Source organism: Ziziphus jujuba, chromosome 5 (assembly GCF_031755915.1).
Source record: "Ziziphus jujuba cultivar Dongzao chromosome 5, ASM3175591v1".
NCBI classification, from domain to species: Eukaryota; Viridiplantae; Streptophyta; class Magnoliopsida; order Rosales; family Rhamnaceae; genus Ziziphus; species Ziziphus jujuba.
In genome coordinates this window covers 5,685,045-5,705,936 of record NC_083383.1, presented here as the reverse complement: position 1 = coordinate 5,705,936, position 20,892 = coordinate 5,685,045, and the positions used below count along the sequence as shown (strand labels likewise).

The window sequence follows — 20,892 nt, the reverse complement described above, 5'->3', positions numbered from 1 at the left end:
ACGTAATAGAGTTGATCCCCTAAGGTATTGAGCAACGCTTAGCGTTAGATCCCAACGATAGTAAGTCTTTTCCTTCTCATGAAGAAATTATTTTTCAAAGATTCTATATAAATTTATATATGAAACCGAGATAGTTAGCTTTCAGAAAATTCTAATGATAGCAGAAATACATATGCTTTATGAAGGTGGGAGAAAAGATAAAACTGATTAAACCATTAAGCAAAATTAAATTATGAAACTCATAACCTCTTCTGGTTAACTTGAGAGGAAAAAAATGGGATAGATCCATAAGAAATCTTATTCAATTATATATGGTAGATTAAGAAAATGAGATACTAAAAGAATTTGACTGCTGAGCTGTATGAGGTCGGAAACTCTCAAGACGGTTCTAAAGGAAGGAATTTACCCCCTATTTCGATCGAGGAGAACAAGCCATTTGGTAAGGAGATTCTGAAATTGTGGAGGCTTGGTTAGACCAAGCTACCGAGTATTAGAAACAGGCTATAGTGCTTACTCCTAGGACTTATATTGAAGCGCAAAACTGTTTGAAGATCACAAGGCGTTTCAAATAAGAACACTATTTTATTCTAACTATTTTTTTTATTTGTTATAATGAATTGTTTGTTGTCTCTATCAGTTAAATAAAATGGATCATTTCTCTCGGAAGAACCAATCAAAAAATTTCATTATATCCCTTCTCCTTCTAAGATCGTTCTATTTTGTCTGTTATTTCGTAGGGATAAATGATATACAGATAAGTTAGAAAATATATTTCTTTGCTGCTCTTAATAATAATAACTAATAAAAGTAAAAGAGAAATGATTAAATAGAAATACTAGTATGTCTCTTAGCAATGACTAATTGCTGTTCACACGGGTTGGAATAGAATAGTCTATGTAAGACATAAAGTGTCTTCATTTGGGAACTTCTAATTAAGATATGAATACATTAGGTTGCACAAAAAAGAATTGTATCAATTCAAAGCCCCACAAAAAAAAATTTATAAGATTAAAAAGGTCCATTAAGCGCCCCCAGCTATGTCATAATAGATCTGAACACTTGCCCCGGATCGACTTCTAAATCATAATTGCTCTAGTGAATAACTAAAAAAATAAATAGATGGAAGATAGAGGATAACAAACTAAGTCAAAACATCTCTCATAGGTTCCCTAATTACTTAACTATTGGCGGGTCTCTTTGTATGTGTTGTCTGGAAGGAGGAGGACTCAATGATTATTCGTTTGCAAGAACCAGAAGTGAAAATTTCTCAATAACAATGGCTAAAGGACCGGATACTACCACTTGGATCTAGAACCTACACACTAATGCTCATGATTTCGATAGCCATACCAATGATTTGGAGGAGATCTCTCAAAAAGTATTTAGTGCCCATTTCGGATAACTCTCCATCATTTTTCTTTGGCTGAGTGTTATGTATTTCTACAGTGTTCATTTTTCCAATTATGAAGCATGGCTAAGTGATCCTACTCACATTGGGCCCAGTGCCAAGGTGTTTTGGCCAATAATGGGTCAAGAAATATTGAATGGTGATGTAGGCGGTGGTTTCCGAGGAATACAAATAACCTCCAATTTTTTTCAGCTTTGGCAAGCATGTAGAATAACTAGTGAATTACAGCTCTATTGTACTGCAATTGGTGCATTGGTTTTTGCAGGCTTAATGCTTTTTGCTGGTTAGTTCCATTATCACAAAGCTACCCCAAAATTGGCTTGGTTCCAAGATGTAGAATCTACGTTGAATCATCATTTAGCAGGGCTACTAGGACTTGGGTCTGTTTCTTGGGCAAGGCATCAAGTACATGTTTCTTTACCAATTAATCAATTTTTAAATGCTGAAGTAGATCCTAAAGAGATTCCACTTCCTCATGAATTTATCTTGAATCAAGATCTTTTGGCTCAACTTTATCCCAATTTTAATGAGGGAGCAACCCCTTTTTTCACCTTGAATTGGTCAAAATATGCGGAATTTCTCACATTTTGTGGAAGATTAGATCCAGTATCCGGGGTTCTATGGATGACCGATATAGCACACCATCATTTAGCTATTGCAACTCTTTTCCTAATAGCAGGTCACATGTATAGGACCAGCTGGGGCATTGGTCATGGCATAAAAGATATTTTAGAGGCTCAGAAAGGGCCATTTATCAGCCAGGGTCATAAAGGTCTATATGAGATCCCAACAACATCATGGCACGCTCAATTATCTATTAACCTAGCTATGTTAGGCTCTTTAACCATTGTTGTAGCTCACCATATGTATTTGATGCCCCCTTATCCATATCTAACTACTGACTATGGTACACAACTTTCATTGTTCACACATCACATGTGGATTGGTGGATTTCTCATAGTTCGCGCATGCAGCCATTTTTATGGTAAGAGACTATGATCCAACTACTCGATCCAATAATCTATTAGATCATGTCCTTAGACATCACGATGCGATCATATCACATCTCAACTGGGTATGTATATTTTTAGGCTTTCATAGTTTTGGTTTGTATATTCATAATGATACTATGAGTGCTTTAGGGCATCACCAAGATATGTTTTTAGATACTGCTATACAATTAAAACCTGTCTTTGCTCAATGGATACAAAACACCCATGCTTTAGCACCTAGCGTAACGGCCCCTGGTTCAACAGCAAGTATCGGTTTAACTATGGGGGGTGGTGATTTAGTGGCCGTGGGCGGCAAGGTTGCTTTGTTACCTATTCCATTAGGAATGGCCAATTTTTTTGGTACATTACATTCATGTGATAATATTGATACTTTTGAAAGGTGTTATATTTGCTCGTAGTTCACGTTTGATACCAGATAAGTAAATCTTGGTTTTTGTTTCCCTTGTGATGGGCCTGGAAGCGGGGGGGGGGGGGGGGGGGGGGGGGGGGACATGCCAAGTATCTGCTTGAGATCATGTGTTCTTAGGGCCATTCTTGATGTATAATTTATTTTCGCTAGTAATATTCCATTTCAGTTGGAAAATGCAGTCAGATGTTTGGGGTAGTGTAAGTGATCAAGGAGTAGTAACTCATATCACGTGAGGCAACTTTGCGCAAAGTTCCATTACAATTAATGGGTGGCTCCGCGATTTCTTATGGGCACAGGCATCCCAAGTAATTCGGTCCTATGGTTTTTCATTATCTGCATATAGCTATTTTTCCTAGGTGCTCATTTTGTATGGCCTTTTAATCTAATGTTTCTATTCAGTGGGCATAGTTATTGGCAAGAACTTATTGAATCCATCATTTGGGCTCATAATAAATTAAAAGTTGCTTCTGCTACTCAGCCTAGAGCCTTGAGCATTGTCCAAGGACGTGCCGTAGGAGTAACCCATTACCTTTTGGGTGGAATTATTGCAGTAGGATAATGGCTAGGAGGATTTGAAAGGCATTATGGCATTAAGATCTCCAAGGTTTAGCCAAGGCTTATCTCAGGACCCCACTACTCATCATTTGGTTTGGTATTGCTATCGCACATGACTTCGAAAGTCATGATGATATTACTGAGGAGCATCTTTATCAGAATATTTTTGCTTCCCATTTTGGGAATTTGCATTAATTTTTCTGTGGACTTTGGGAAATCCGTTTGATGTAGCTTGGCAAGGAAACTTTGAGGCATGGGTATAGAACCCTTTACGGGTAAAACCTATTGCTCATGCAATTTAGGATCCTCATTTTGGTCAACCGGCTGTGGAAGCTTTTACTCGGGGGGGAACTTTTGGCCCAGTGAATATCACTTATTCTGGTGTTTATCAGTGGTGGTATACAATCGGTTTACGTACCAATGGAGTTCTTTATAGTGGAGCTCTTTTTCTATTATTTCTTTCTACCATATCTTTAATAGCCTGTTGGTTGCACCTACAACTGAAATGGAAACTGAGGATTTTGTGGTTTAAAAATGCCGAATTTATCCTCAATCATCATTTTTCAAGACTATCAGGAGTAAGTTCCTTGGCTTGGACAGGACATTTAGTTCATGTCATTATTTCGGGAGCCAAAGGGGAATATGTTCGTTGGAATAATTTCTTAGATGTATTGCCACACCCCAAAGGATTAGGTCCACTTTTTATAGGTCAGTGGAATCTTTATACTCAAAACTCTGATTCAAGTAGTCATTTATTTTGTACCTCCCAAGGGGTCGGAACTGCCATTCTAACCCTTCTCGAAGGATTCCATCCAGAAACACAAAGTTTATGGCTAACTGATATTGCTCATCATCATTTAGCTATTGCATTTACTTTTCTTATTGTTGGTCATATGGATAGAACTAATTTTAGGATTGGGCATAGTATAAAAAATCTTTTAGAAGCATATATTCCTCTGGGGGCCCAATTGGGGCATGGACATAAGGGTCTCTATGACACAATAAATAATTTGATTCATTTTCAATTAGGCCTTGCTCTATCCTCTTTAGGGATTATTACTTCCTTGGTCGCTCAACACATGTACTCTTTAGCCGCTTATGCGTTCATAGCAAAAGACTTTACTACTCAAGCTGCTTTATATACTAATCACCTATACATCGCAAGATTCATCATGACAAGGGCTTTTACTCATGGAGCTATATTTTTTATTAGAGATTACAATCCGAAACATAATGAGGATAATGTATTGGCAATAATGTTAGACCATAAAGAAGCCATTATATCCCATTTAAGTTGGGCCAACCTCTTTTTAAGGTTCCATACTTTAGGACTTTATGTTCATAATGGTGTCATGGTTGCTTTTAGTACTCTGGAGAAACAAATCTTGATCAAACCTATATTTACTCAATGGATACAATCGGCTCATGGTAAAACCTCATATGGGTTTGATGTATTTTTATCTTCAACGAATGGTCCCACGTTCAATGCAGGTCAAAGCATATGGTTGTCTGGTTGGTTAAATGTTGTTAATGAGAATAGTTATTCACTATTCTTAACAATAGGACCCAAAGACTTCTTGGTTCATCATGCTATTGCTTTAGGTTTACATACAACTACAATGATCTTAGTAAAAAGGGCTTCAGATGCACGTGGTTCCAAATCAATGCCAGATAAAAAGGATTTTGGTTACAGTTTTCCTTCCGACTATTCGAGATAAGGTGGTACTTGTGATATTTGGGCTTGGGACGCATTTTATTTGGTGGCTTTCTGAACATTAAATACCATTGGATGGGTGACTTTTTATTGGCATTGGAAGCACATCACATTATGGCAGGGTAATGTTTCACAATTTAATGAGTCTTCCACCTATTTGATGGGATGGTTAAGAGATTACTTATGGTTAAACTCTTCACAACTTATCAATGTATATAATCCTTTTGGAATGAATAGTTTATCGGTCTAGGCTTGGATGTTTTATTTGGACATCTTGTTTGGGTTGCTGAGTTTATGTTCTTAATTTCCTGGCATGGATATTTGGAGGAATTGATTGAAACTTTAGCATGGGCTCATGAACTAACACCTTTGGTTAATTTGATTCGATGGAGAAATAAACCAATGGCTCTTTCCATTGTGCAAGCAAGAATGGTCGGGTTAGCCCACTTTTCTATAGGTTATATATTCACTTATGTGGCTTTCTTGATTGCCTCTATATCAAGCAAATTTGGTTAATTCTTTTTTTTTATGTGTTGTATTATCCTCAATAATATCATTTCTTTCGGTGGAGAAGGGGGACTGCCTTCTCATATTTCTACGTCTAGGATCCAACTTGTATCATTGAGACTAAACTAATACGAATTGAACCATTATGGCAAGAAAAAATTTGATTTAGAGGGAGAAGAAGAGGCAAATATTGGAACAAAAATATCATTTGATTTATCAATCCTCAAAAAAAGAAATAAGCAAAGTTCAGTCGTTGAATGAAAAATGGGAAATTCATGGAAAATTACAATCCACACCCCGTAATAGTGCAGATATTGTTGAGGGGCGCGTTCAATTCTTGTTTGCTCATTAGTTTCCCACTCATCATTTTGTCGCAGGGTAAAGTAGCTTGGTAGCTTGCAAGGCTCATAACCTTGAGGTCACGGGTTCAAATCTCGTCTCCACAACATTTTTTTGACAAAAAATTTTCGGTTTGGTTTTGTTAATTTGTTAACTAGTAATTAACGTGCCAGGAACCAAATTTAAATTGGTGATAGGAGGATTTTCAGTACACTGCTATACCAGCTGAGCTATCCCGACCATTCACGACGCATCATCCTCATTTTAATAGATTACTTGGGTCTATGTCAATTAAAAAGATGAAAAGGGGAGTACAAAGTCTTATCTAGGCCTTGTGGAATTTCTTATATCTTCAAAAAAAAAAAAAAAAAGACTTTGTAAGTTTCAGTACAGTATGAGTGATAATATGATCATTCCAATTTGCAATCGGGGTTACTTGCTCAATGATGTTGTTGTACGTGTATAATATATATCACAAGGCTTGCGAAAAGAAAAAAATTAATGAATGAGAAACATAACAAATTTTGAACCGCTAACGAAATGAGGGTATAGGATAAAAATTAGGGAATCAAATGGGCCTTTTTAGGAATAGAGGGACTTGAACTGATTTTCCTCTTACTATAAATTTCATTGTTGTCGATGTTGACATGTAGAATGAGACTTTATCTTTATTCTCGTCTGATTAAACAAATTTCAAAAGATCTATCAGATTACGATGAAGTAAATGATTTGATCAATGAATATTCCAATTTTTTTTTTTTACTTGGAATTGATTCACAGCAATTCTTTCATTTTTCATATAAACATATAAATAAAATAAAATAAAAAGATTCGGGTCATCATTAATCATTTGGCTAGGAGATAGTATTTCAGTACGTATATGTATATAATAGTATTTAAGTACGTATACGTGTATATAGGTTTATTCTTCATCCTTTCTGGAGTTTTGATAGAAGGATTCCTTTACTAATGAATCGCAGCCAACTCCATTTGTTAGAACAACTTCCATTGAGTCTCTGCATGTATCCTTTTTTATTATCACTTTCTGAATCCTTGTTTGTTTTCAGAAAACAGGATTTGGCTCAGGATTGCCCATTTATAATTCCAAGGTTTCTCTGAATTTGAAAGTTATCACTTGGTAGGTTTCCATACCAAGGCTCAATCCAATTAAGTCTATAACGTCTACCAATTTCGCCATATCCCCCCCCTTTTTTTATTTGCCACTCTTCTTTATTCATTTATTTATATTAGGCCAGAACTATTGAATTCATTAGATAGCAGTTCCATATTGAAAGGCGTTTTCTCCTAATTTGGATTTATTGTCTATCTTCTTTCATTTCTATCGGATACTCATATTTGGTCCAATCAGAAAACATTCTATCAGTTCTATATTTGTAATTAAATTCAATACAAAATTAAATTCAATATACAATATATATGGATATATACCACATATTTGTTATGTATATTTATTATACATAATAATATTATACATAAATATATATGTGGTAGATGTATAAGCTAACTTGCTATGTCCCTATTTCTATCATTTTTAGCGTGTAATTTTTAATACTTGAACGATCGATTCTTTTTTTTCGTTTTATCTTTCACCTTTAAGAATGAAAACACCAGAATGTTTCATTATGATCTAGATTGCGCTTATATAGATTGGATTGCACTTTTCTTTTTCTTTTTTTTCTTCCTTTTCCCCTTTTCTCAGGGCAGACCTTCTATAACAATAACATAAATAACATAAATTAAAAAAAACTAAAAAGGAAAATTTTTATTATAATATTTTTATAATATTAGTTCTTTATTGCAATAATTATAATATTTTAAAACTTTTTTATATTATAAACATTAATATTATAATATGCAAAAATAATTACAAAGTCATTTTATTAACAAAAAAAAAATCTTACTATCTAATCTAGATATTGATTATTGATAAACGTATAGTTGATAAAAAAACCAAAATTTTATAGCGCTATATTAATGTTATGTTAATTGCTATGTTTTATAATATTCAAATATCCAATATTTCTTTGAACTTCTATTCTAGATTCTTCTCTCCAGTCATATGAATTATGAACAGTTAATAGCTAAGATCCTAGTAGTTTACTTCCTATGCATGTACAATTTATGTTATGCAAGCCCGGTTAGCTCAGAGGTTAGAGCATATCATTTGTAATGCGATGGTCATCGGTTCGATTCCGATAGCTGGCTTTTCTCCATTTGTTTGATTTTTTTTTTTTTTTTACAAAATCGATAATAAGAATATTGAGATAATATGAATATTCAAAAGGCTTCTTACTCTTTTACCTTACCAAGGGTCACTGATCTATTATCTCATAGAAACTCCCAATTATAAAAAAAAAAATTAAAAATAAATAGAAGTTCGATCTCTCTAAAACAAATCAGTCAAGAAAAGAACCTTTATTATTTATTTATATATTGCTTATTTATTATATTATTTATTTATATTTTTTTATAAAATATTTTATAAAATTTTTTGTTGTATTGTATAAAAATTATACACAATAATAAACAATATTTATATATACAATACAATACGGTCTGGATATTGATGCAATTCATCTAATTATTCTTTGTAGTCCAAGACTTCAGTAAATTTCACTTCATTTATCATTTAGTTTAGTTTCAATTTGATTTAGGTTTTATAAAATTTCAATAAAATATAAGGAGTCTTTATGTCGCGTACGTTGTCTGGGGGCTTTACCAGGACTAACTAGTCAAAAACCTTGAGCCGGAAGTGATCTTAGAAACCAATCGTGCCCCAGCAAAAAAATCCCAATATCGTATTCGTTGAGAAGAAAAACGAAAAATTGCACTTTCATTATGGTTTTACTCAACAACAATTACTTAAATACATTCGTATCACCAGAAAAGCCAAAGGGTCAACGGGTCAAGTTTTACTACATTTACTTGAAATGCATTTGGATAACATACTTTTTTTGATTGGTTATGGCTTCGACTATTCACCAAGACCGCCAATTTGTTAACCATAGACATTTTAGTTCATGGTCATATAGTATATATACTAAGTTATCGCTGCAAACCCCAAGATATTATTACAGTAAGGAATGAACAAAAATCTAGGGCTCTGGTTCAAAATTATCTTGATTTAGCCTCCTTGAGGAATTGCCAAAACATTTAATGCTTCACCCATTTTAATATAAAATATTAATCAATCAAATAATAAATAATAAATGGGTCGATTTGAAAATAAATGAATTGCTAGTTGTAGAATATTATTCTCATTAGATTAAACCGAACTAAAATAACAAGAACAAGGGTTCAGAACCCCTTACTACGTAAAAAGACCCAAGGTAAGGGATTGTGATCTGTGGATTTTTCTCCCATTCATGTATCATAGATTAGTAGGGCGATTTTCATTCCTTGTCCCTTCTTTACATTACAGTATTTTTCATACCGTAGAAATTAGTATTAGTAATAGAGAATCTATATCAAAGAGAGGGCTAACTGTTGGAATAATGGTATCCATTTTTATTTGCTATATTGCGATCAGTAACATTGGTGAATTAGGTAAAGGGTAGGAAAGAGAGGGAGTCGAACCCTCGATAAACAAAAGCCTACATAGCAGTTCCAATGCTACGCCTTCAACCACTCGGCCATCTCTCATACATAACGATCATGGTTCAGAAACCAAGTGAATAGTGAGTTATTCATATTCGATTTTTGGATAGGTATGTACACTCTATTTTTTTTTTTAATAGAAAGACTTTTATTAAATTAAAGATAAACCCTTTCTTCGACGCTAGGGAAAAAGAATTTTGTTTGTGAAAAACAATAGATAAAGATTTATGTTTGCGAAGACGGCACTCCTGGCCTTTTCTAATACTTATACTGGATTAAATCACTGAATTGGAATGAATACACTGAGCAATCTAGTTTTTACGACCATGTTTAATGGATACTTTTAGATCATTATTATGTTTAGTTTATATTATTCATCCATTTTCATAAAAATTCCAAAATGACTTTCCAGTTTTAGATCTTTCAACCCCTTATCCTAACTTCAAACCCATAGATTTATTCCAAATTTAGGAAACGTCCTGGGGTTTTTTATATTTGATTGTGTACCATATACTTGTTATACACACAATACACACAACACAAAATGGATGGTTAGTCTATTTTCATCCATCATAAAATGATTATTCGCTCCTTTTTATTCTCTCTTTAGATCATAATTCGATCAAAACTTCTCTAATTATCCTAATCTGAAGGAAAATTTCTTTGATTCTTCATTTTCGATGAAATAGGAATAGTTCATTTCATTCTTTTACTACTACTATTATATTGCTACTATATTTTTATTATTATATTTTACTATATTTACATTTGAATGAAATACAATCGGATGCAAATATTTATGAGTTTTTATTGATTCATGTCGAAAAAAAAAAAGAAAGAATTTGAGTAGAAGGTCTTCTTTTTTAATGAGTCTGTTTTTATGATATTTCGTACTGTCCAATTCCCTTTTTTTGGGGATTATTTCTCACAACACGAAGGGTAATTCAAAGAAATTATAGAATGGATTTCTGCCTATGTCTAGATCTGGAATAAATGGAAATTTTATTAATAAGACCTTTTCAATTGTAGCCAATATCGTATTGTGAATAATTCCGACAACTTCGGGAGAGAAAGAGGCATTCACCTATTACCGAGATGGTGCGATTTGATTCTTTTGTTTATTTATTATTATTTTCTTTCTTATTTAGTTATTATATTAGTTATTATATTTCAAAATATTATGTTATAATAAATTATAAAAATATATAATAAATGAATTATATTATAAATAAATTAATTACATTATGATAAATTATAATTAATATATAATATATTTATTATAACTATAAATAATTATACAATTATAATAAATTACAATTATCGAAGATAAAGTTATAAATCAATTTTATATTTTTAATATATTTTCTAATCTTTTATTTTTTATAGTCATACTTTTTTATTTTACCGCTCTCAATCTTAGGAGAAAGACACTCAGAATAGAAAGAAAAAAAAATTATTGAAATAAATCTACGCTTGTTGAATGTGAAGTTTCTAAATAAAACTAGCCCTTTGTCATGTATCCCCGATTAATGCAGCCTCAGATGCTTCAATTGTCAATTTTAGAGTATTGAGCGAAAGGTTACCCTATGGGTTAGGTCAATCCTACTCCACTAATACCAATAAGGGATAGGTCAATCCTACTCCACTAATACCAATAAGGGCATAGGGGAAGAGGCACTACTCCTAGTAATCGACAACATGAAAACTTTGGTATAAATTATACCTTTTCTTTATCAAGATCGGGACTAACAAGAATCGTTGGGACAACAAACATCCATCTTGTTCCTATTTTGGATACCCATATAACCATCGAAGACTGTTGAAGTGACTAATTTCTGGAAATTAAGAGGTGTTGAAGACAACGAAATTGTTGGAGTCACCCTTTTTTATTTTTTCTAGTACCAATATGCTTGATGTTAAGGAAAGGTTTTTTACAAGAAGGCTGGCTAGAGATTTCTCGTAAAAACACTAGCCCTACTCAGTTTATAATGAGACTATTTCATTTCAATCTTTGTGGATTCCATGTATTATTCTCATTATGCACATAAAGGAGGAGTCGTATGAGATGAAAATCTCATGTACAGTTCTAAAACAGAGATTCTTTGAATCAAACGACTACCGTAACAGATGTCAGCTCAATCCGAAGGAAATTATGTGGAAGCTTTATAGAATCATTATAAAGCTATGCAATTAGAAGTCGATCCCTATGATCGAAGTTATATACTCTATAACATAGGCCTTATCCACATAAGGAACAGAGAACATAGGAAAGCTTTGGAATATTATTTTTGGGCACTAGAGCGGAACCCATTCTTACCACAAGCTTTTAATAATATGGCCGTGATCTGTCATTACGTGTGACTATCTCCACTATAGAAAGGGAAAGAAAGACAAATCCGTTAATAAATACTAAAAAAATAGGCTTTCTACATATGTATCATCCAAAACAATGATTTTTATCAGCTGTAGTAAATAAATGCACTTCATAGAAGTGGAAATATGACTAAATTGGTATGCCTAGAGATTTTATTCTGTGGATAAAGGGTCTACCTGAAAAGGAAATGCTGTAAAGATCAATTCGTGAGATTTTGGGCCGATACAATAACAACTACTTATTTATGTCATGATATGAGATAACAGTTAGGAATCCACTTACGTAATAGAGTTGATCCCTTAAGGTATTGAGCAACAGTGTAGCATCAGATCCCAATGATAGTAAGTCTTTTCCTTGTTATGAAGAAACTCTTTTTCGAAGCTTCTAGATAAATTTATATATGAAACCAAGATAGTTAGCTTTCAGAAATTCTAATGATGCGGAAATACCTATACTTTATGAAGGTGGGAGAAAAGATAAAATTGATTAAATCATTAAGGAAAATTAAAGTTTGAAACTCATAACCTCTTTTGGTTAACTTGAGAGAAAAAAATGGGATAGATCCATAAGAAATCTTATTCAATTATATATGGTAGATTAAAAAAATGAGATACTAAAAGAATTTGACTGCTGAGCCGTATGAGGGCGGAAACTCTCAAGTACGGTTCTAAGTGAAGGAATTTACCCATCTATTCCGACCGGGGAGAATAGGCCATTCACAAGGAGATTCTGAAATTACAGAGGCTTGGTTCGACCAAGCTGCCGAGTGTTGAAAACAGGCTATAGCGGTTACTCCTTGGAATTATATTGAAGCATAAAATTGGTTGAAGATCACAAGGTGTTTTAAATAAGAACACTATTTTATTCTAACTATTTTTTTTATTTGTTATAATGAATTGTTTATGAATTGTTTGTTGTCTCTATCAGTCAAATAAAATGGATCATTTCTTTGGGAAGAACCAATCAAAAAATTTCATTATATCCCTTCTTCTAAGATCGTTCTATTTCGTCTGTTATTTCATAGGGATAAACAATATACAAATAAATTAGAAAATATATTTCTTTTCTGCTGTTAATAATAATTACTAATAAAAGTAAAAGAGACCCTCAAATGACTAAATAGAAATATTGGTATGTCACTTAGTAATGACTAATGACTATTCACATGGTTTGGAATAGAGTAATAGTAATATATTCTATGTAAGGCATAAAGTGTCTTCATTTAGGAACTTCTAATTGAGATATGAAAACATTAGGTTGCACAAAAAAGAATTGCATCAATTCAAAGCCCCACAAAAAAAATTTATACGATTAAAAAGGTTTGTTAAGCCCCCCCCCCCTGGCTATGTCATAATAGATCTGAACACTTGCCCCGGATCGACTTCCAGATCATAATTGCTCTAGTGAGAGATAGAAGATAAAAAACTAAGTCTGAACATCTCTCATAGGTTCACTAATTACTTAACTATTGGCGAGTCTCTTTGTATGTGTTGTCTAGAAAGAGGAGGACTCAATGATTATTCGTTCGCCGGAACCAGAAGTTAAAATTTTGGTAGATAGGGATCCCATAAAAACTTCTTTCGAGGAATGGGCCACACCAAGTCATTTCTCAAGAACAATAGCTAAAGGGCCGGATACTACCACTTGGATCTGGAACCTACACACTGGTGCTCACGATTTCGATAGCCATACCAATGATTTGGAGGAGATCTCTCACAAGGCTCATAACCTTGAGGTCATGGGTTCAAATCCCATCTCCGCAACATTTTTTTGACAAAAAATTTTAGGTTTGGTTTTGTTAATTTGTTAACTAGTAATTAATTACCGTTTTTCTTTGGGAGTGGGAGAAAAAGAAAGGGGGATAGAACCAATATACTATTGTGATCAACTTTAATTAATCCTTGATTCTATTAACTTAATTATATTAAGTTATTATTTCGGGCGGATAGCGGCAATCGAACCTGGATCTTCTCCTTGGCAAAGAGAAATTTTACCATTCGACTATATCCACATCTTTTTTTTCATTCCTGATACAAAATGTATAGATTATATTGGAGCAGAGCTGGGCCAAATACTCTCTTTCATTTTTATATTTTATGTTATTTATAGTATATATAATTATATATATAATATAATTTTATATAATTTTAAAATTTATTATATTATGATATATTGTGAATAAAAAAATAAAATAACCTTTTTTTCATTTATATATTTTATTATATATTTATATATTATATTTTATTTTGATATAATATTTGTTTATAGAGTTTATATATAATTTATAATACATATTTATATCAAATGTATATAAACAAAATTTACAAAAAAAAATACACCAATACAATAAGTTTGACCCCTCCCTCTAATTTTTAGAATTTTTTTCTTTATTTGTATTTTATTTTTGGGGGTTATATGGAATTTTAATGTGTCTCACAACCTGAAAGAATTTAGGGAGGGGTAAGTTGTAGATCTAAAGCAAATAGGTTCAAGAGATGAGAGAATTAAGGATACCCACCAGAAAGACTAATCCAATCCATAATGATGTACCAGAAAATATAACAGTTTTGTTACCAGCCAATTGGAAAGCAATAGTCATGTTTCTAATCCTCCAATCTACCAACAAAAGAATTATACCATTTGATCTCTTTATTAGCCAAAAAATTCTAAAAAAAAAAAAAGATACATCATAGAAGTATTTTACCATGACTCCATTGATTCTATATGACTTATTACCGACTTTTGCCACCTTTTTTTTATTAAGGCATAGAATTCAGGGTGGTTTTTTTACTTTACAAAAGGGCATGCTAGATCATGCATCTATATATATACAGACAGATAGGCCTATAGATTCATACCCGATATCGTTCTATAGATAGTAATGTTATCAACTCATATGTCCGTGTTCTATTCAGTGGAAAAAAAAAAAAACAGAAATTAGCTTTCGGAGAGATGGCCGAGTGGTTGATAGCTCCAGTCTTGAAAACCAGTATAGTTCGAAACAAAGAACTATCGAGGGTTCAAATCCCTCTCTCTCCTTTCTTGGTTTGGTGAATAGATTTGTTGCTTTTCTTTATTTTATTGGTTTTGCCCTTTCAGTATCATAAAGGGGAATGGCTTGCCTAAGTGGGATAGCCGAGCCAGAAAAAAAAAAAAAAAGATTAGATATAAATGGGTTGAAAAGAAGGGAAAAAGGAATACTTTTTAAATCTGACTTGATCCACCTAGCCTAATATGTATGGTGGAATCAAATTGATTCCTACTTCAAGCATCAGGCTTCCCGTCTTAATTAAGAGGAGTCATGGAAAGAACAGGTTCAAAATCACGATCAATTCCTTTTTCAAATCCTGCAGTAGTTGCACGAGCCCTTCCCGCATGCCATAAATGACCTACGAATAGGACAAATCCTAGAACAAAATGAGAGGTAGCTAACCAACTTCTAGGAGAGACATAATTGACTGCATTGATCTCAGTCGCTATGCTCTCCATGAAATTTAAAGAACCCAAGGGAGCATGAGTCATATATTTCGTTGAATGTCGTTCTTGCCAGGGCTGGATGTCTTTTTTTTATCCTACTCAAGTCCAAACCATCGGGGCCCCTAAGAGGTTCTAACGAGGGAGCATGTAGATCCTAGAAACGCATAGTTCTCCTCCAAAAATAATTTTCCTAGTCGGGGAGCGCATTAGATATTTACCTAGACTGGTAGGTCCTTGAGCGGATCCCACGTTAGCCCCAAGACGTTGGTCTCTAACTAGAAAAGTAAATGCTTGATCTTGAGAGGCTTCCGGTCCAGTAGGCCCTTAAAACTCACTAGGATAAGTAGTATTGTTGAACTAGACAAAGCAACAAGCAATAAAACCAAAAATAGATAAAGCACCTAAACTATAAGACAAGTAAGCCTCTCCAGACCACAAAAGTGCATGGTGAGCCCATGTTAAGGGTTTGGTTAAGATATGCCATATTCCACCAAGTATACAAATGGAACCTAACCATACATGCCCTCCAATTATATCTTCCAAATCGTCCACACCAACAATCCATCCCTCTCCCCCAAAAGGGGATTTTAGTAAATAACCAAATACAATACTTGGGCTAAGGGTCAAGTTGGTAATTTTTTTTAAATCCCCCCCTCCCCCCCCCCCGGTGGGGAGCCCAGGTATCATATAGATCCCCAAAATGAAGAGCTTTGAACATTAGAAGAAAACCACCTATACCTAACAAGATTAAGTGAATCCCAAAATTGTAGTCATTTTATTTCTATCTTTTCATACGTAATCGAACAGTGGAAAAGATTCTTCAAGAGTTTCAGGTCTTAGAAGTGCATGATAAATACCACCAAAGCCCAATACTGCAAAGGAAATTAAGTGAATTACTCCAAACACAAAGTATGGAAAGGTGTCTAGAACTTCCCCCCCTTCCCGAGACCTACCCCCCAACCTAGAGTAGCTAGGTGGGGAAGTAAAATTAATCCTTGTTCATACATTGGCTTCTCTGGTATGAAATGAGCCATTTGAAATAGTTTCATTGCTCCAATCCAGGAGACGATTAATCCAGTATGAGCTACATGAGCCCTTAGTAGTTTACCAAATAAGTTGATAAGTAGGGCATTTTCGGCCCACCAAGCAAAACTGGTGGTTTTTTGGTCATGACCAGCTAAAGCTAAAGTTCCATTAAAGAGCCTTTCCACAGGGTAGAACCTCCTCAGGGAATATAAGATTTTCATGCGGCTAATCTTAAGCCACCATCCAAGCACGAATATCTTCGTTTAAGAGAATATTTTTCGTGTAGAAAGTCTCAACTTTCAAATCTTCCGATATACGGATTTCCTGAGAAATAAAGTCATAGTCACATAGATTCAAGGCTAGAACGACTACTCTAAGAGCACTCATCCATAAATCGGTTACTGGTACAAATAACATAAAGAAATGTAACCAACGTTTATTGGAGAAAGCAACCCTAAATATTTGGGACCAAAAGCAGTTAGCCGGTGACCATTGAATAAGTTTCTTCAACTTGAGTTGGTTTAAAAGCCGCACCATCATCATCTTCAAATAAAGTATTTTCTAAGATAGCACCATGAATAGCACATAGCAGAGCAGCATCCAACACCCCAGTAACTCCCATCATATGAAATGGGTTCAATGTCCAATTATGAAACCCTTGGAAAAAGAAGATGAATCAAAATATAGCCGCTACACCAAAACTTGGCCTAAAGAACCAACTAGACTAGAGAATGCGATTGCATTATAAGGTCGTAATTGAACAGATCGAGTAAGTTCAAATTGACGCAACATGAAATGTATTAGTCCGAAAGCACCGCGAAGAGCAACAAAAGTCCACATATCACCTAATTGACACCAATGAGTAAAATCTCCTTGTGCTTCAGGGCTCCATAGTAACAACAAAGAGTGTGCTAAACTATTAACAGGAGTAGAAACTGCGACGGTTAAGAAGTTACACCCTTCCAAATAGGAACTTGTTAATCCATGGGTATACCATGAAGTTACAAAGGTTGTACCTGTAAACCAACCCCCTAAGGCGAAATAGGCACAAGGAAAGAACAATAGACTGGACCAACCTACAAAAATGAAATAGTCCCTCTGTAACCAATTATCCATAATATCAAATAAATCATTTTTGTCTTTGGTAAATTTACTAAGGGCTGTAGTCATAGTGATCCTCCGATTCAACTACTTCAACCATTTTCGAGCACCTCGTAGCATTTTCAGAATGTTAGGGCTTCTATCATTTATGGATTATTTGATTTCTTGTCCATTGCCCTTTCTTTTGAATAGGTTTCAAATATAAAAAAATTTATTGGTCTCTAATTCGACCTAGTAAAGTAAAATCCCTGAACTCAATTCGGTTATCCTTTCCTATTCTTAATAACCACCTAAACCATGAATTTCTGATGACTCATCAATTAGATAGAAGCATTTTTTATTTGATTTTAAAAGAACTGTTCAAGAAACAAGCGATTGCTTTTCTCACTATCAATAGATCCCCAGATATATTCCTCCTATTCCATCAACTAATCTTATTCTTGAATCCCGTTGGGAAAATTAAAAAAAATAAGAATTTGTATGTGTCTTAAACTACTACAGTATCATATATTTTATTACTTTCTATTTTACTCTTTCATTTTCTTTCAATAAACTTCCTATTCTATTTATTTTATTCTATTATCTATGTTTAATTAAATTAATAGGGTATTGAATTTAATAATAGGAGACCATAAATAAAAGTCTCTTTCTTACATCCATTTTCCATCTGATTATCAGAACAAAAATATTGTATGTATCCATATGGATGGAAATATTTGTTACATGAAACTACAATATGATAGATATCTATCTAAGTATCTAAAATAGATACTTATAAATTATGAAATATATATAATAGAATAGAAAGTGATCTTGTCTTGTGTGCTGGAATCAAAGAAAGGTATTTTAAACGCCTTTTTTGTATGTTGTGCTTGGAATAAATCTTTCATTGCAAAGTAAGGGAATGGAATGGCATTCCTATATAACATCTAAAAACAAGAAGATTTAATCGGAAATATCGACAGATTCCCGCATAGTCCAAAGAAATATGAAAAAGAAAAAAAAAAAAAAAAGATCCACTGTTCCAATTTTATCTCTAATCGAATTTTAATATCAAAGTAGTGGATATAGTTATGATTCAATGGGTTTTGTACACTTACTTTTTCTTTTGTTGATTTCTAATTGATTTAATTGGAATAATAGAATAAAGTAATAGGAATATTTGGAGATTCAAGTAGACAACTTAGCATTATTCATTATAAACTTATCATTATAATATTTATAACAATATAATAAACATAATCATAAATGTTCAACTTTATAACTATAATTACTTGAAATTACTACACTTCATTAGTATTTAATAGAATTTCAATATAAAAATTAAATATATTACAATTACATTTTATGACTTGTTACTTTTTTTATTACAAATGGCAACAATATCTCTATAAATATGAATACTGCCATTGGAGTTTTATGAAAAAACCAAAGCCCTTTATCGAATTTGAGCCGATGACTTACGCCTTACCATGGCGTTACTATACCATTGAGTTAAAAAGGCCCGTTTACTTCAAATCTTGAATAAGCCGCTAGTTACTATGAGTTTAGTGTATATACTTATTATATGTTATACGTCTATAGACATATCTTATACCTTTATACGTTATAATCTATGTAATAGATATATCTTAGATGCATAGTGGGTCATTCAGGAATGCTCAATTTGATTTACCTAATGAGTATAGAATATACTAGTAAGTGTAGGTAAAAAAAGGTTTATTGATATTGGATTTGATAAATATCAATGCAAAGAATTGTTTTTAGACCGGCCGACCCTAAATTCTTTCCATTATAATGAAATTCATTTGATTGATGCATGTACCTATTGATACATGTACCTACCAATTCAACATAGGCCCTAAATATTTCATCGAAGCAATCATTGATAAAGAGATTCGGCCTGTCCTTTGAACCAAAAAAAATTTAGAGAAAAAAATTCAGTAACTTATCATTTTTTTATTTGAATTTCCTATCTTAGTGTTAGGTAGAAATATGCCCACCTAATTTTAACAATGAGTGAATCAATGAATGAAAGCGTAAGAATGGGGTTTAATTCCCTTTTTGGTAGACCAATCCAAAAGTGCTATCCTTTGTATTGAGTCATACCATTCCCATTTTATTATATTGTATATTGACAATTTCAGAAAACTATTCATACTATGAGCATAATATGATGGCGGTCGAGCAAGTATGCCCCCATTGTCTAGTGGTTCAGGACATCTCTCTTTCAAGGAGGCAGCGGGAATTTGACTTCCCCTAAGGGTAGGGTACTATGAAAGGAAGTTGATCATGGATTATCACTAAGCATGAAATTGCTTCTTCCTATCTTGGGTCAATGCCTAAGCGGTTAATGGGGTTGGACTGTAAATTCGTTGGCAATATGTCTACGCTGGTTCAAATTTAGCTCAACCCAATAATTCACCGATCTGCCATGATATAGCCCATTTGTTGTTTTCCCGAAATGCTAGATCCCAATAGGAAAAAAGTACAATTTTTTTATATATCTCTACCTCTATTTACTTACTCTGTTTAATTTTTTTTCCCTACAAATTCTGATTTTTCTAATGATCTAGATTCATATCAAGATCGGAAAGTCTAAAGGCTAAGGACAAGAGTAAAATAAAGAAAAATGAACTTTTTCATTGAAAGATTGATTATCCAATTGATTTGGCAATAATGAAAAGATTATTAGTAATCCACACCGCTTTCGTTAAAGCACATATCCATATGGATAGAAATGTATCACTCGCTTCTCCGTTCCAACATGACAATTCTAATTAAAAATCTAAATCAAAAGGGTTTGAATGAAATCAATAAGAATAAGTATACTGTACACTTTCTATTTTATTATGTTATTTACCTAAGATTGTAGTTCAATTGGTCAGAGCACCGCCCTATCGAGGTGGAAGCTGTGGGTTCGAGCCCCGTCAGTCCTGACGAATCCAAATCCAATAAAATAACAAAAATACATCAATTTGTCTCACCATTTTTCTATGAAAGGGAGTATGAATAGCCGAATTTCATTCCCAACCGGATCCCTCTTTTTTTTCATTTCGATTGTTTGCTTGGGTTTGGTTAAAATCAATGGTAAGGTCAGCGTAAAGGTGGTTAGATGATACTTCACCAGATGATTGTACAAGGATCAGGTGATTGTACAAGGAAGATGGTAAGTTATAAAAAAAAAAAATTAATAGAAAAGAATGATAAATCAAAATTTAAATTAATTAAAGGAATTTTTGATTGGATTAGGAATCAACCTTTGAACTTGGTATGGATAAAAGATCTTCCTATGTTATACTATTCAATTCTTGACGATGAATCAATTTGATAGCCCAAATATTGTTATTC

General features: G+C 33.3%; 5 pseudogenes; 3 read left to right on the top strand and 2 right to left on the bottom strand.

Moving 5' to 3' along the window:
- The first annotated feature begins 1,201 nt into the window (after nt 1-1,201).
- LOC125418182 (photosystem I P700 chlorophyll a apoprotein A1-like) lies at nt 1,202-3,389 on the top strand (annotated as a pseudogene).
- Nucleotides 3,390-3,414: 25 nt separating this feature from the next.
- Nucleotides 3,415-5,157, top strand: LOC112492000 (photosystem I P700 chlorophyll a apoprotein A2-like; annotated as a pseudogene).
- Nucleotides 5,158-8,656: 3,499 nt separating this feature from the next.
- On the top strand, nt 8,657-9,230 carry LOC125420132 (small ribosomal subunit protein uS4c-like; annotated as a pseudogene).
- Nucleotides 9,231-15,075: 5,845 nt separating this feature from the next.
- On the bottom strand, nt 15,076-16,694 carry LOC125420139 (photosystem II CP43 reaction center protein-like; annotated as a pseudogene).
- Nucleotides 16,672-17,610, bottom strand: LOC125420140 (photosystem II D2 protein-like; annotated as a pseudogene).
- Nucleotides 17,611-20,892: the final 3,282 nt, after the last annotated feature.